Below are 15,175 nucleotides of genomic sequence, written 5' to 3'. Positions count from 1 at the left end.
ACAGAATCTATATATTTAACAGTACTGCCGACCGTAAAACACATAAGTATAACATAATGTAAATCATTCTCTCCATTACTCAAAATGATATCATGCAATGTTCAATTACGCATTTACATGCGTAACAACTCTGGAATACTGATATACAGATTCAGTGGAATGAGAACCCTCACTTTTTGCTTTGTACATGCTGTGTAGTGTAAGATGTGGAAAAAAAAGATATATTTAGCCTTTTACCATTCCTTAAGTGACTTTCTGAGCTGAAATAACATAAGCAATCTTTTCCTCTTTCCCCTCTCTCTTTCTCTCTACTCCTCAGGCCTACTTGCTCAAAAGTCCTGGGAGTATTTACAGAGGGGTTGGATGTCATGGCAACAGGAGGGTTTGGTTCGAAATTGCAATGCAATGACATGGAAAAACCAGGCAAGACCTGCTCTGATTCCCAGCTAAGGGAAAACCCACTGCCCTTCAATCGGATCTTATTGTCTGTTAATGCAACTGAGCCTCATCAACACATACTAACAAGATGGCTGCTATATAATATGAACCATCGCAGAGAATGTCTGAACAATGTAATAAGGGGAATAAAGCTAAATGATCCATTTTAGACTTCTTAAGTTATTATTTTTTCACTTGAGAATTATAAGTAATAGTTTACAGGTTGTATTTGTTAATATTATTTAACTATACTCCCTGAGTACTTTATAAGGAACACCTGAACAACTACATATTCATGTGATTATCTAATCAGCCAATCGTGTGGCAGCAGTGAAATGCATAAAATCATGCAGATATGGGTCAGGAACTTCAATTAATGTTCACATCAACCATCAGAATAGGGAAAAAATTTGATCTCAGTGATTTGCACTGTGGCATGAGTTTTGGTGCAAGATGGGCTGGTTTGAGTATTTTTGAAACTGCTGATCTCCTGGGATTCAGGCACAACAGTCTATAGAAAAAAAAAAAAAAAAAGAACATCCAGTGAGCAGCAGTTCTGCGGACAGAAATGCCTTGTTGATGAGAGAGGTCAACAGGGAATGGCCAGACTGCATGGTTGTGGACTCGAGTCACATGACTTGGACTTGACTTGGACTCGAGTCACAAATTTGATGACTTGTGACTCGACTCGCATGACTTGGACTTGACTTGGACTCGAGTCACAAATTTGATGACTTGTGACTCTACTTGACATAATCAAAGAAGACTTGCGACTCGACTTAGACTCTGACAACAACCTGCGACTGGACTAGGACTTGAGCCCTCTGACTTGAAAAGACTTGATACCTTCTAAAACCAAATATCAGAGTTGTACATTTAAAAATGTGCAGCAAATCAACGATTCATTTTACCCAATAAACAATTCATTTGATTTTCAAATCTGTATTTCCATGCTCCACATTTAACCAACCAGACAACCAACCAATCAACTTCCATGAGAGTAGGACCAAGTTTGAAGACCACACATTCAAGGATGACACAGCCAAAATCAGAATCAGAATCAGCTTTATTGGCAAGTATGCTTACACATACAAGGAATTTGTCTTGGTGACAGGAGCTTCCAGTGTACAACAATACAAAAACAATACAAAAACAGCAGCAAGACATAGATAATAAAAAATAAAAAATAGTTATACACATACATACATACACACATACACATATGTAGTGCAATCTAATACAAATCTGTTATCTGTTATGTACAGTGCAAATACAAATCTGTTATGTACAGTGCAAATGTTTTTTTGTTTTTTTTCCAGAGGAATGAAATGGCAGAAGAGGTTGGATGTGTTGGATAAATATAAAAAAAAGACTAAACTGTGTATTGCACATAGTTATTGCTCAATGGGGCAATTTAACTGTTCATGAGATGGATAGCCTGAGGGAAAAAACTGTTCATGTGCCTCACGGTTCTGGTGCTCAGAGCTCTAAAGCATCGGCCAAAAGGCAACAGTTCAAAAAGGTAATGGGCAGGGTGAGTGGGGTCCAGAGTGATTTTTCCAGCCTTTTTTCTCACTCTGGAAGTGTATAGTTCTTGAAGGAGTGGGGCAGGGGGCAACCAATAATCCTCTCAGCAGTCTGAACTGTCCTTTGTAGTCTTCTGATGTCTGATTTCGTAGCTGAACCAAACCAGACAGTTATTGAAGTGCAGAGGACAGACTCAATGACTGCTGAGTAGAACTGTATCAGCAGCGCCTGTGGCAGGTTGAACTTCCTCAACTGGCGAAGGAAGAACAACCTCTGCAGGGCCTTTTTCACAATGGAGTCAATGTGTGTCTCCCACTTCAGGTCCTGTGATATGGTAGTGCCCAGGAACCTGAATGACTCCACTGCTGCCACAGTGCTGTTTAGAATGGTGAGGGGGGTCAGTGTTGGGGTGTTCCTCCTAAAGTCCACAATCATCTCCACCGTTTTGACCATGTTCAGCTCAAGGTTGTTTTGACTGCACCAGACAGCCAGCTGTTCAACCTCCCTTTTGTATTGACTCATCGTCATCTCGGATGAGGCCGATGACAGTGGTATTGTCTGCAAGCTTCAGGAGCTTGACAGAGGGGTCCTTGGCAATGCAGTCATTGGTGTAGAGGGAGAAGAGTAGTGGAGAGAGCACACATCCCTGGGGGGGCACCAGAGCTGATTGTACAGGTGCTGGAAATGAGTTTCCCCTGTCTCACAAGCTGCTGCCTGTCCATCAGAAAGCTGGTAATCCACTGACAGATAGACATGGGAACAGAGAGTTGGTGTAATTTATTCTGGAGTATAGCTGGGATGATGGTGTTGAAAGCCGAACTGAAGTCCACAAAAAGGATCCTTGCATATGTCCCTGGTCTGTCCAGATGTTGCAGGATATGATGCAATCCCATGTTGACTGCATCCTCCACAGACCTGTTTGCTCTATAAGCAAATTGAAGGGGATCTAGAAAGGGTCCAGTGATGTTCTTCAGGTGGGCTAACACCAGTCTCTCAAATGATTTCATGACCACAGACGTCAGGGCGACAGGTCTGTAGTCATTAAGTTCTGTGATTTTTGGTTTCTTTGGGACAGGAATAATAATTGTGCGTTTGAAGCAGCATGGGACTTCACACTGCTCCAGTGATCTATTGAAGATCTGTGTGAAGATGGGGGCCAGCTGGTTAGCACAGGATCAAAGACACGCTGGTGAGACGCCATCTGGGCCTGAAGATTTCCTCGTCTTTTGTTTCTGAAAAATGTGGCTCACATCATCTTCACAGATCTTAAGTGCAGTTTGAGTAACAGGAGGGGGGAGGAGGGGGGTTGCAGGAGGTGTTGGTGTTTGTGTGAAGTGAAGGTCAGAGTGGGTGTGGGGTGTGAGATTGGGCCTTTCAAATCTGCAGTAGAACACATTCAGGTCGTCAGCCAATTGGTGGTCCACCATAGGGTTGGGAGTAGGAGTTCTGTAATTTGTGAGTTGTTTCATGCCACTCCACAATGATGCAGGGTCGTTAGCTGATAACTTGTTTTTCAGCTTCTCAGAGTGTCTTCTTTTAGCCACTCTGTTATCCCTGTTCAGTGTGTTCCTGGCCTGATTGTACAAGACTTTATCCCCACCCCTGTAAGCATCCTCTTTGGCCTGACAAAGCTGCCTGAGCTCTGCTGTAAACCACGGTTTGTTGTTGTTGAACTTTAAATAAGTCCTAGTAGGAATGCACATATCCTCACAGAAACTGATATATGTTGTAACAGTATCTGTGAGCTCGTCCAGGTCTGTGGCTGCAGCCTCAAAAACTCTCCAATCCATGCAAATGAAGCAGGCTTGTAGTTCCAGCTCTGCTTCATTGGTCCATCTCTTTACAGTCCTTACTACTGGCTTGGTTAATTTTAATTTCTGCCTGTAGGTTGGAAGAAGATGAACCAGACAGTGATCAGAGAGTCCCAAAGCTGCTCTAGGGACAGAGCGATATGCATCCTTTATTGTTGTGTAGCAATGATTCAGTATGTTCCCGTCTCTGGTGGGGCATGTAATGTGCTGTTTGTATTTGGGCAGTTCATGTGTGAGATTTGCTTTGTTAAAATCCCCAAGAATAATAATAACTGAGTCCGGGTATTGTTGTTCCATGTCTGTGATTTGATCAGTCAGCTGTTGCAGCACCACATTCAAACACGCGTTTGGCGCGATAGACACACTCACCAGAATAAATGAGGAAAACTCCTGTGGCGAGTAGAAACGCTGACAGTTAATAAAGAGCACTTCCAAATTAGGGCAGCTCATCCTCTTTAATGTTGTTACATCTGTACACCAACCTTCACTGATGTAAAAGCATGTTCCACCGCCTCTCGTTTTCCCCGTTAACTCTGCGAAGCAATCCACTCTGAACAGCTGAAAGCCTGGTAGATGTAGCACGCTGTCCGGAATGGCTTCACTCAGCCAGGTTTCTGTGAAGCACAAGGCAGCAGAGGTTGAAAAGTCATTGTTTGTGCGGGTGAGGAGATGTAGTTCATCCATTTTGTTAGGAAGAGAGTGGAGATTCGCAAGATGAATGTTCGGCAGCGCTGTTTCGAAAGCCGTGCTTTTCGAAAGCCAGCGCACAGGCTCGTCTCCCTCGCCTGCGTCTCCTGAACAACAAAGCCGCGCCTCCAACGAAAATGTCCAGCAAAACGTCTGAATATTCAAAAACCGGGAAAAGATTGACTGGTATAAGCTGTCGAATGTTCAGCAGTTCGTCTCTAGTAAAACTGACTGGAAAATTTTTACTAAACACAGGACAAACAAACAAAAACAGCAAAACAATAGGAGCGCTCCACACCGAGGCGGCCATCCGTGGCGCCATCATGATGATAAAATGATACCAAAGGTAGAGGTATGTTGGGATTGTTAACTTTTACATGTCAGCTATGGTTCAGTAGCATTTAACTTACCATGTTAGCTGGGTTAGCTAGCTAGCTACTAGGGATGGGACAATATATTTAATTTTGATATATCGTGAACCAAAAAAATGACAAACCATATCAAGGCAACTTTGCAACAAACATCATAATCTCCCTATCGCTTGACTTAACCCCTACTGTGCTATTGCTACACTGTTTACATGGTTTGCACAAGGTCCTTGAAGTGCTTAAAGTCAGCTTTAAGAAATGTAAGTACTTGAATACCTGTAAAATCACCTTTTTTGTTGAAAAGTGCTTGAGATTAAAACAGAACATTTCTTCTGTGTAATGTGTCCATCAAAGATGAGATCCCGCACTCCACTTTCATTGAATAATGTGTCTTTTAATATCCTTCCTGTTATTTACAGTCAGATAAAAAAGTAAAATGAAATATTAATATTAATCACAAATTGCATGGATGCGCTAAAAAAAGAGAGACTTCTCTGTCGTTAATAAACTGGGGCACCTGCGCGAGTCTGTGAGACGCTTGTTGCTTGTTAAATTGACAATGCCATTTTTGCACTTGTTAAAGGAATATTACAGGTTCAATACATGTTAAGCTCAGTTGACAACATTTTGTGGCATAATATTGATTACCACCAAAAGTAATTTTGACTCGTCCATCCTTTTCTTTGAAAAAAGCAAAAATCTACAGTGAGGCACTTACAATGGAAGTGAATGGGGGCCAATTTTTGAACGTTAAATTAGTAACTGCTTCAAAAGTATAGCCACAAGACATAAACAATATGTGTGTTAACATGATTTCAGTGTGAACAAATCGCTTACTAAGCTTTTCTGTGTAAAGTTATAGCCAATTTTACAACTTCGTTGCCATAACGATGTAATGTCAACAAACCCTAAAACCATAACATGACTGTAAAAATTACAATTTAAACAACTTTACAGCTCAAATAATACACAACTTTTAAAACCTTCAAAAATTGGCCCCATTCATTTCCATTGTAAGTGCCCCACTGTAACCTTGATTTTTTTTTTTTTTTTTTTTTATGAAAAGGAGGGACGAGTCGAAATTAATTTTTGTGGTAATCAATTGACATTATGCCACAAATGCTATCGAATGAGCTTAACTTGTATTGAACCCAGAATATTCCTTTAAGACACACTTGTAACTTTCAAGCACATCCCGAGGCAGACAAATTGAACTGAGATAGATCGGTGCCCTTAGTGAAAATATACAGTATATCTCACATAAAATTGAACTGGGAAGTGATGAACATACTTTAAAAGCCTTCCTGATATAAATTTTATATAGTAATTAATACTCTGACCCTAATTTGGGCAAAGAGCACTAATTACTTGTTTATGACTTGAAGCTTAAAGTTGAGGACTGGGGACTTGACTTGGACTTGCCTGTCTTGACTTGGGACTTGACTTGAGACTTGAATGCAAAGACTTGAGAATTACTTGTGACTTGTAAAACAATGACTTGGTCCCAACTCTGCCAGACTGGTTTGAGCTGACAGAAAGGCTACAGTAACTCAGATAACCACTCTGTACAATTGTTGTGAGTAGAATAGAGTGCAAAACACGTCGAACCTTTTCGGCGTATGGACTACAACAGCAGAAGATCACGTCGGGAACTTTATTAGGAACATTGTGTTCCTAATAAAGTGCTCAGTGAGTGTACATTAGTTAACATGAACTAACAATGAGCATTTTTACAACACATATTTATCTCGGTTAATGTTTTCAATATATAGCCTACTAGTACATTTCAAACATTTAAAGTTGTATACATTAATATTAGTTAATCATTCTAAACTAACATGCACTAACAATCAACAGTTGTAAATGTATAAATTAACATTAACCAAGATAAATAAATGCTGTAAATATACATTGTTTATGGCTAGTTCGTGATACCTAAAGCCTTTAATAATGTTAACAAATAGCATCTTATTGTAAAGTGTTACCGAAACATATTATAAAAAATAAATATAAATGTAACATTAATATATAATATTTATTATATTAAATAATGTTATTATCAAATTTTAACTATGCTTATTTAAATATTATGTAATAGTAAAAATAATAATAGTAAGAGCTGAAATGATACAAATATACAGTGTGGTCCAAAAGTCTAAGACCACTAATGAAAATGTGCTTTTATTGTGCATTTCTTTTATTTAATACAGTTTCTTACATTACAAGTGACATAAATTATCAGTATAAGAATTTTGAAAAATTTGTTATTGAGAATTTTGTTATGTTCCTCATTTAGCATTAATAACAGAATGCACTGAATGTCCATGTTATCCCAGCATGATTTGAGAATGTTTTAAAAAGCATGTGTGCTTGAATGAAAGTAAGGCATTCTGACATTTTGTGCAAAGGAGTTAATATGGCCAGTGTCACAAATTTGCTAATATGATTAGTGACCTACAAATAGAGCAACATTTCTTCTAAAACTTTATTTTATATATTTTTTATTATAATATTTAATATTAAATTAAATATTTCCAGATTTAAATTAGATTTTAAATCCAAGACTTTTGAACAACACTGTATAGAACTATTTTTACACTACATAATTATTTACACTACATTTAATTATATTTGTTATAATAGGAATGACATAGGAATAACAGTACAGTAAGTGTCAGTAACGTGTGAGAACCAAACTAAAAGGAAATACACTAAGCATGATATTGTATTGTAATATGTGCCAAAAACGGTTTAAAATAAAACCATGTATTCCTTTCTATTTGTTTAAAAAAACTTTTCCTCTAATGCAGACTGCTTTGGCTCTTGCAAAATGGGCTTCCAGCGAGGACACCAGGATAAATCACAGTGCTTCTCTACCAGACAGTAACATATTCATCTACCAAAGAGGAGCATAGTAAAGATGAGAGACAAGCCAAACAGAACAGTATGAGTACTGAGTGTTTATTCAGTCACTCCTTTAACATGGACTCCATTAAGGTACTCCATCGCTGACTGCTGTTTTGACCTTGTGTAGTGTGTCATGAGCAGTCTTTCCTCTTTCTTTTCCTCTATCTTGAGTGTGTCTTTTTAATGACTGAAAGGATGCCTAATTACTGAGGAAAACATTACAAACACAAACATTCAGTTAGCCCTCTCTAAAGACTGAGAATGGGAATTGCATCCTCAGGCAGCTATAGAGCTCCAACCAAAACACACACACTGCTCATGCTGTTTCTGCTTCTGAGATTCTGTTGAGACATGAAGACCCTGTGCCTTTGGTGATTACATGATAAGCTGTAATTAAGCAAGCTGATTGGAGATTTACCAGTGTCTATCCCTAAACACATGACAGTACAGGTTTCTGAAGGGAATGAATCATCACACATATACAATTTATTACATTCCCTCACAACAAAGATTGTGGGCTGATGGCCACAATCGAGCAGACTGACCCAAACAAACTAAGGATGCCAAACAAACTAAGTCAAATGGTAGAGCTGTGTTTCCTTTCATATCAACAGAATCCATCAACAAGCCATCTATCTATCATCTGACAGCATTGATCAGCCAGCTGAGTGTGAAATATAAACATCTATCTGCACTCAGCTCTGACAATGTAGGCTATAACAACGGCAATAAGCAGTCAACAGCATGCATGCCACAATGCAAAGACCTACAGTCATCTCCTACAAAACTGCAGGATAAGCAATCCACTCCTCATTTGTATAAAGCCTTTATAACTAAATAAAGCCAAAGTGCACCAATCAATCAACCCCAAGTTGAGAAGTAAAAACACATGATCAGTGTGCATGTTTTGGATTCACTGTCAGTGACAGTTCTGATCTGCATGCTTTTGGTGTGATGACATGGAGAACCGGCGAGAACAGACGCTGTGAGTAATAGAGAGAGGAAAAAAAGGGTCACGGCTTGGCAGACAGCACTAATCATACTCTGTAAACAAACGCACATAGAGAAAGCACAAGCGCAAGCTTAAAAGAGATGTGTGTGAGTGAGACAGAGATGGATATAAAGACATTGATACCTACCTCTGCTTGTTCAGGTGATGATATCTGCTGCAGGGTTGCTGAATTCTGGCTGCTCTAAGTGCTGCCACAGTCAGCGCACAAACGGATGGGCTCGCAAATAAAATGCTACAGGCACCGCTGGAACCAGCTCAGTCAGCGGCAGAAATATCCCTCCCCTCCTGCATGAATTAATTAAACCTCTCTCTCTCACACCATCTCTCTCTCTTCCTCTCATGATTATCCATCGGTGTGCAATGCTCTCCCTTGGCTGAAGCAGGCGAAAATGTCCCTGCACTTTCTTTTCTGACAGCCTGTTTACATAGTGCTCTCTCTCTCTCTCTCTCAATCTGCACTCACTCTCTCTCATCAACAGTGCAATATCAAAGTGCTTCTCATAGGGCCAGCCCTCCCCCTTGTAAACTACCCTAACCACTACAGTAAGTGCCTCACTCCAGCCTATTTACAAAACGTGCTGTCTTTTTGGATCATTTCCCTAGCTGTATCGCCTTTTAAGCAAAAAACAGAATATAAAAGAAAATGATTTAATTAAAAAATCTTTATAACAATCATTATTGTTCATACTTCCATTTGCTTGAATCCTCTATAAAATTCTTAGGCCATACTCAATTTTACAACGTTCATGTTATTGTGTATTTAAATAAGTAATTACTGATTAATTTTCATGAACTACATGTACTTACTGTGAATTCATATTATGGAGCTGCTCGTACTTAGATATTGCTCTTGTTATTTTTTTTCACTGTAAAAAATGCTCACCTGTGAATGTTACCTCGAGGATCTATTTCTACTTTATCTAACCCATAAGAATTACTTTCTTTGGAGTAACCTAATTTGTCAGCTACATTTAGTCCAATTAAATTTAATTTTTGACTTCAATAATATCAGTTAATTTAGATGTTACCACATGAAGCATGTGTTTCAGGTTACCTAATAAAACATTTTTTACAGTTTACAGTAATTAAAGGAATTTTCCAGTTAAGCTCAATCGACAACATTTGTGACATAATGCAAAAATGTGGTTACAGTAAGATGTTTACAGTGAAAGTCAATGGGACCACTGGATATATGTTAAAATACACATTGTTTAAAAATGTATAGCCACAAGACGTAAACATTAAATGCACTAACATGATTTTAGTCACTTACTAACCTTATCAGTGTAAAGTTATATCCAATATTACAACTTTGTTGCCACAACGATGCAACACTGGTAAAACCTGTAAGCGGTTTTATCACACATGTAGAACAGAACTTTGATCAAACTAAAATGTTAGCATGTATGATGTTTACACAAACTAGTCTCATAGAATGAAAAAAATGTGTAAGCTAAGTGCTATGTGCCGCTTTCTATGTTTTGCTTTCCTGGTGAAATTAACACTAGAGGTGCAATAACAACTGTGTGTTTTATTCACTTTCACACAATGAGATCAGGCTGTGTTTACATCTTGTGACTAAACTTTTGAAATAATGTGTATTCTAATGTTTATGCTGGCCGCATTCACTCTCATTGTAAGTGCCTTACTGTAACTGTGATTTTTGCTTGTTTATAATAAACGAGGAACAAATTGAACATTTTGTTTTATGATTATCAACATTATGCTGCAAATGCAGATGATTGAGCTTTACTTGATCAGGGTATTGAACCCAGAGCATCTCTTTAATAGCAGTAAAATGTTTCTGTAAATGTAGTAGTAAAGTGACCCAATTATACTTTGACACAAGACACAAGTTTTGTTTTGCTCTTTCCATTTTCATAATTAAATCTGTGACATTACACTAAATAAAAATCAACAGTTCCTGTTCTCTTGAGCCAAATACAACCACAAAAATTCATACTTATATGTTATCAGTTACATACTGTACAGTCATTTGAGAACATTATGAACTACACAACTATCATTGCATACCACAGTAACCTCTAGGTTGGCAGGCGTCATGAGGCTGGTGGTCACAAAACCATTCCACTAAATTGTGATCTATCTACAGGAGTCTGCAGTTGCGTGTGTGTTATTTCATTGTTTTACTTTGTTGTAGAGTGGTATTCATTGCTAAACTTGTGCAGTTTGTTTACTGTCTTGAACTTGTGCTGTTTGTTTACTGTCTTGAACTCGTGTCGCTTTAATGTGGGTTGGTGTGTGTGTGTGCTATATTGTTTCGACTTGTCCCAGGGTATTCACTGCTAGATTTAGCGTTGGTTGTCCAGTGTGTGTAAAACTATCATGATTTTTAGTGTCTATAAACAGTGCTTCACTTGTTTTAGAGTATTATTTATTGCTAAAGTGCAGCATAATTTATTTGCGGTGTACGGAAGTCGTGTTTGTTCCCACGCTTGTCATCTCACGTGACCCGTAGTTTGGGTTGACCACGTGACTAGCTTTGTTGTGCTAAGTAGCATTAAGGCGTGTCCTGCTTTTTTAATTGATCGGCTCTTTATCATTGTGAATATATTTGACTTGAATGCTGACGCGGTAGCGGCAGCGGAAGTGGTAGCCCTCGTGTAAAGCCCTCGTGTAAAGCCCTCCTCGTGTGAAGACCTACTTATGTAAAGACCAGCAAGTCTACCTGTGCGAGTCCATCAAGCAAGGACACCGACATGGTGCCACTCACCACAGCACTTAAGTATCTTGTTATTGTATCTCTTGTCTTATTTTCCTTCTGTATACAGTATCTCACAGAAGTGAGTACACCCCTCATATTTTAGTAAATATTTTTTTATTTCTTTTCACGTGACAACACTGAAGAAATGACACTTTGCTACAATGTAAAGTAGTGAGTGTACAGCTTGTATAACAATGTAAATTTGCTGTCCCCTCAAAATAACTCAACACACAGCCATTAATGTCTAAACCGCTGGCAACAAAAGTGAGTACACCCCTAAGTGAAAATGTCCAAATTGGGCACAATTAGCCATTTTCCCTCCCCGGTGTCATGTGATTCGTTAGTGTTACAAGGTCTCAGGTGTGAATGGGGAGCAGGTGTGTTAAATTTGGTGTTATCGCTCTCACTCTCTCATACTGGTCACTGGAAGTTCAACATGGCACCTCATGGCAAAGAACTCCAGCCAACCCTGCTGTTGAACACAACATCACCGTGCAGCTGGGTGCTACTACAGTAACGCCTTCCAAATCGGTCAGAAATCTAGGGGTAACCATCAACAACAGACTAAATTTCACAGACCACATCTCAAAGTCCGCCAGATCATGTAGATTTACACTCTACAATATCAGGAAGATAAGACCCTTCCTCTCTGAACATGCCACACAAATGCTTGTCCAGTCACTTGTCATAACTAGACTGGACTACTGTAACTCTCTCATTGCAGGCCTCCCTGCATGTGCAATTAGACCCCTGCAAATGATACAGAATGCAGCAGCACGTCTGGTCTTTAATGAACCAAAGAGAGCACATGTTACACCACTCCTTGTCTCTCTCCACTGGCTGCCGGTTGATGCACGTATCAAATTCAAGGCTCTGATGCTGGCATACAGAACAGTCACTGGGTCTGCTCCAGCAGACCTAAAATAATTTATGCAGAGCTATGCGCCCACTAGAAGCCTGCGGTCAGCTAAGGAATGTCGCCTTGTTGTACCAACACAAAGAGGCACCAAAACACTTTCCCAGACTTTCAGCTTCATCATACCACGTTGGTGGAATGACCTTCCCAACTCCATCCGTGAAGCTGACTCACTCTCTGTCTTCAAAAAAGCGACTAAAAATACGTCTTTTCCATGAGCACTTAACCAGTCATTAAAAAAAAAATAAAAAATTCCTGTTGCACTTTATTCTGTTTTGAATACTATTCTGATGCTAGTGAAACTTTGTAATATGGCACTTTTCGTACCACTGTCTCCTTAAGATGATTCGCTTATGTTTTCCTCTTTTGTAAGTCGCTTTGGATAAAAGCATCTGCCAAATGAATAAATGTAAATGTAAATTCAGAACCATTGTTCACTCTCACAACACAATTGTACACAATTGTTCACAATGCAGCAAGCAAAACAGCACTAAACATTGCATGATGATTGCTGTTATTGAAATCAGAGAATGGCTGTTGTTAAGACTAATACACAGAAAATATGATGAAAACAATTAATTTACGAAAAAGAATAACACATAAACAATCCAAAAAGGCATTCTAGATAAGTTTGAAAAGCTTTTGTCCTGTATACATTTCAGCCGACAGAAAAAGTATATGGAATTTGAGATATACTGTATAAAAATCATGGTGAAAACTTCATAGCATTTAATATGAATAGTTAGGAATGTCTGATTTAAATACAATTTTGATGCCATTGTGCAAATGTCACATTGGGATGATATAACGGTCCCTCACAGGATGAAGAGATGAGGCCAGTGCTTATCAACCAAATTTCCTCAGCCATATAGAGGGTATTAAACCCCAGCACCATTGCTCCATCACTTAATTTGAGAAGCAGACAAAGGGATAGAAATAGCCCAAGAGCGCTCCTCCCCTGCATTTATGATCAAAAGCAGACTGTTTTAGTCTGGCCTGACTTTCACCTAGGTATGCCAACCCCTTTTCGTTTTTCAGAAAAATTTTAATCAAGAATTTGCTCCAAAAGACCTTTTAAGGTAAGTGGTTAAAATCAGAGGGTACAAGCTGACCCTGAAGCCTCAAATCTGGTCAAATTCTGTAGTTAGAGAACACTGGTAAAAAAAAGAACACTCACTCTTACATAGAGAACAAATAATCAAACAAACATTCATGCAAGGGAGGTTCACAGACAAAAAAGGGAACAATTCAAAAGAGATTATATGATAAGACTGTCCTTACCGTGAATATTGTTGAGCTGTAAACTGGTTGTCTTGTGCAAACAGTAGTCACCGTTTAGGAAACGTGTAGGAGTGTCAGCATGTGTTTCCTAGTGCTAAGGGTAACAGTAAAAAACCGCATCATCTATGTGCTTGTTGCAATTGTGCAACACACACTGAAACAAAAGTCTACGAGTGTTTTCAAGTGTTGAGAATTCATATCTCGAAATAGACTATGCACAATATGTCAAAAATGGCAATAGAAATACAATAGAAAAGGAAATGTATATAAGTCTGTAGGGCTGAGGACTGGTTAATGGGTCTGCTCTCTCTTTATCTTGTTCTCTCATGCTCTCTTTCTTTCTCTCTCTGAGGGGACTTTTCCCTTTGCTGTTAGAGATGGAGGTGCTGCCATGTGCCAGCCTAGCGTATGCTTTCACTTCCTGTCTCTATCTTATTGTCCTCTTTGATTGAAGATGTGATCCAACACTGTTAGGAACCAAGGTTGATCTTATTATGAATGAAAAAGACCTCAGGTGATCTTTGTAACTGATCCTAACCCTGTTTGAAAAAAAAAACAAACAAAAAAAAACATTTCAGCTAAAACCAGCCTAAGCTTGTTGGCTGGTCTTAGCTTGTCTCCCAGACTGGTCAGTTGGCTGGTTTTAGATGAGTTTTGGGCACTTTTCAGCTGATCATGCAGGGAGACCAGCTAGACCAGCTTGGCCAGGCTGGGAGACCATCTTAAACCAGCTAAGACCAGCAAAACGGGGTTTTTTCAGCAGGAAAATTATTCTCAACCTAATATTCCATCGGCTTTTAGCATGCATTTGAGGTAACAGAAAATCAACCCCATTCTGCTGAAATAGCGCCATCTCCTATTTGACATTTTTGCATCAATTCAAACATGCTTCCCTTTCCCTCTGGTGCTACTAGAGGTGTGAAACCCAGCCCGGGCCTGACGGAACCCAAGATTCCGAGAACCCATTGAGTTTTGGGCCTGGTTCAGGTCAGTTATTCAAGTATGACATCGGGTTCAGTTTGTAATTAATGAAAAAATAAACAGGCCAACCAAACATGGTTCATGAGTTTGTATGTCCACCTAGCCCCTGAAGTGGAAATGGTAAACAAATTGTTAAGGGTAAACAAATTTGGCTTGCTGTCCATAAAGGAGGGGCTCGAGCATGCAGCTCGGCTCCAGCTGTAAACCCCCCCCTTTAGGACTACTTAACTAAAGTTAGTAAAGGTTAATAATCAAGTTGGAGTAGGGGTGGTGGAGGGATTCCGGAAGAATCGTCACAGGAGTGTAGGTAAGCAGCTGCTTATATGTGTTCTTGCAGTATGATTGACGGGACTAGTTTGACAAGCTACAGATGGACGAGACTCCTGAATGGACGAGTTAGAGGCCGTTTACACCAAATGTGTTTTTGCATGCATCTGCTCTGTTGTCCCATTGTTTTCCTATGTAAACTTATGCTGGATGAATGTCTTTGACTTTTGCACCACATCTTGCTGTTTTTTCAGT

The 15,175-nt window shown here is 39.2% G+C and overlaps 1 protein-coding gene across 6 annotated transcripts in view; it reads right to left on the bottom strand.

The window, feature by feature from the left end:
- LOC127447091 (diacylglycerol kinase beta-like) overlaps positions 1-13,955 on the bottom strand; it is a 220,552-nt gene extending 206,597 nt beyond the window's left edge. For 5 of the 6 annotated variants that reach the window (XM_051708619.1, XM_051708624.1, XM_051708616.1 and 2 more), the window contains exon 1: positions 8,878-9,197. The gene's annotated coding sequence lies outside the window, so the exon portion shown is untranslated. Of the gene's footprint in view, positions 1-8,877; positions 9,198-13,672 lie in introns of those variants that run through there. The other variant, XM_051708618.1, reaches the window with a different exon arrangement.
- Between the last annotated feature and the right edge of the window lie 1,220 nt (positions 13,956-15,175).

The sequence above is a fragment of the Myxocyprinus asiaticus genome, chromosome 10, assembly GCF_019703515.2.
Source record: "Myxocyprinus asiaticus isolate MX2 ecotype Aquarium Trade chromosome 10, UBuf_Myxa_2, whole genome shotgun sequence".
Taxonomy (NCBI): domain Eukaryota; kingdom Metazoa; phylum Chordata; class Actinopteri; order Cypriniformes; family Catostomidae; genus Myxocyprinus; species Myxocyprinus asiaticus.
Note: the sequence above shows the minus strand (reverse complement) of the source record. Positions and strands in the feature narration are given on the sequence as shown.